At 41.3% G+C, this 1,815-nt stretch overlaps 1 long non-coding RNA gene across 1 annotated transcript; it reads left to right on the forward strand.

Annotated features, from left to right (window-relative positions):
- Nucleotides 1-441: 441 nt before the first annotated feature.
- Nucleotides 442-1,573, forward strand: LOC104954989 (uncharacterized). Its single transcript, XR_799407.1, has 3 exons — nt 442-657; nt 780-852; nt 1,462-1,573. It is a non-coding gene; the product is annotated as an uncharacterized lncRNA (long non-coding RNA).
- Nucleotides 1,574-1,815: the final 242 nt, after the last annotated feature.

The raw sequence follows: 1,815 nt of genomic DNA on the forward strand, positions 1-1,815 counted from the left end.
GTCACGTGCCGAGGCTTTTTTGAGTAAAAATGTCTTAAAAACGACGCCAGATGTCACTGTAGTGTATATTTATGTATACTTTTTTGAAAATCTAGTGTATTCATCATTTTCCTACACATTTATTCACAGGTGTCTTTAACCTGGAAGTTGCTCTTTAAGGTCTAAATTAAAACTTTCTAAATCTAAACTTTTTATTTGACGCTGCGATGGACAGTCTTGCACTAATGTACATTCTCAAAGATATTGAATTGACTGTTATTTTGTATATATTGATTGTTGTGCTTTTATGTAAGTCTTAATGTGTGCATATGTATAAATGTGACTGTTGATTTATATATATTTGTTTTTGTATTCGAGATTGTTGGAAACGGTATTTCGATCTCTATCTAAACACACAAACTGAAAGATTGACAATAAAGTTGACTGAATACATTTCCTCTCTCTCTCTCTCCCCTCTCTCTCCAGGTGTTCTCCCTCCCTAAGGTGAGCGCTAAGACCAAGTTCAAGCTGACGGCTCATGAGGGCTGCCGGGTGAGGAAGGTGGCGCTGGTGGTGTTCGGCTCCACGGCTCAGGAGGACTACAGCGAGCACACTCTGGTGTGTCTGACCAACCTGGGAGACATGCACCTGTTCACCATCCCCGGCCTGCGACCTCAGGTAGGGACACACGCATTATTACAGTATTTAGGGTTATTTCTATATATGAGACAACTATTCATTTGTTCATTTATTCGCTAAGCACCGCTAATTGATGCCTATTTTGTTTTGTGGGTCTTTAGGTGCGCCACGACTGCATCCGTAAAGAAGACATCAGCGGCATTGCATCCTGTGTCTTTACCAAGAACGGACAGGGTGAGAAAAATATGCTTGATTTTGATTAAAACATAAAAAAATGTCCTTTTCAGACTCTGAACGTCACAAGGAAAATTGCATAGTGATAATAACAATTACCAAGCTGTGCAGAATATACACACAGCGAGAGGTTTTAAGGGTCATTTCACACACATCATACCAAAAACAAAATGTTCCACTCGCCCAATTTGTTTCCAGTCATGCGTGTCGTTATTGTTTAATTTGCCGAGAATCTCTTGAGACCCCTGCCTCCCAAAAATAAACTGTAACAAATCAGCCTTGATTCTGTATTTTTTTTAATATGTTTTTATAATGGCTTTCCTCTACTCTATTTAAGTAAAGTACATTTTGAATGTTTTTCACCATTATTAGGCCAGTCATGCCAGTTTGCGACTGATGTTGGACACGATGTTGTCCCAGAAATAATTGTGATTAACTGTCATATTAATCATAATAATGCAAGTACAGCACGGACATTTGTTTGTGCTTCTTAGGATGGAAAAACAACATCCAACTTTCTTTCCAGTGATAATGTCCCCCCAGTCTGACTGCACACTGCACTGAGGGCTGGTTCTCAGTGAAGGGGTCTAAATGTTGTTTTCCTCGCAGGGTTCTACCTGGTCTCCCCCTCAGAGTACGAGAGGTTCTCCCTGTCGGCTAAAGTCGTCACAGAAGCGCTCTGCTCTGTTCAGCTGGACCGACCGCTGGAGCACACACCTGCCAGGTAACACACACACACACACACACACACACACACACACACACACACACACACACACACACACACACACACACCTGTAGTCAAAGTAAACCGTGGTCGTGCGATACAGATAGTCCTCCATTACAATACTGGACTGCTTCAGGGTGTCTTTGTTATGTAGACACCTTCAAAACATGGAGAACAAATAGACTGAAGTCATCAAGCTTCAAATGCTCCTCGTGCTGACGAAATTGATTTATTTG

The sequence above is a fragment of the Notothenia coriiceps genome, unplaced genomic scaffold (assembly GCF_000735185.1).
Source record: "Notothenia coriiceps isolate Sejong01 unplaced genomic scaffold, NC01 NC01_scaffold00024384, whole genome shotgun sequence".
NCBI classification, from domain to species: domain Eukaryota; kingdom Metazoa; phylum Chordata; class Actinopteri; order Perciformes; family Nototheniidae; genus Notothenia; species Notothenia coriiceps.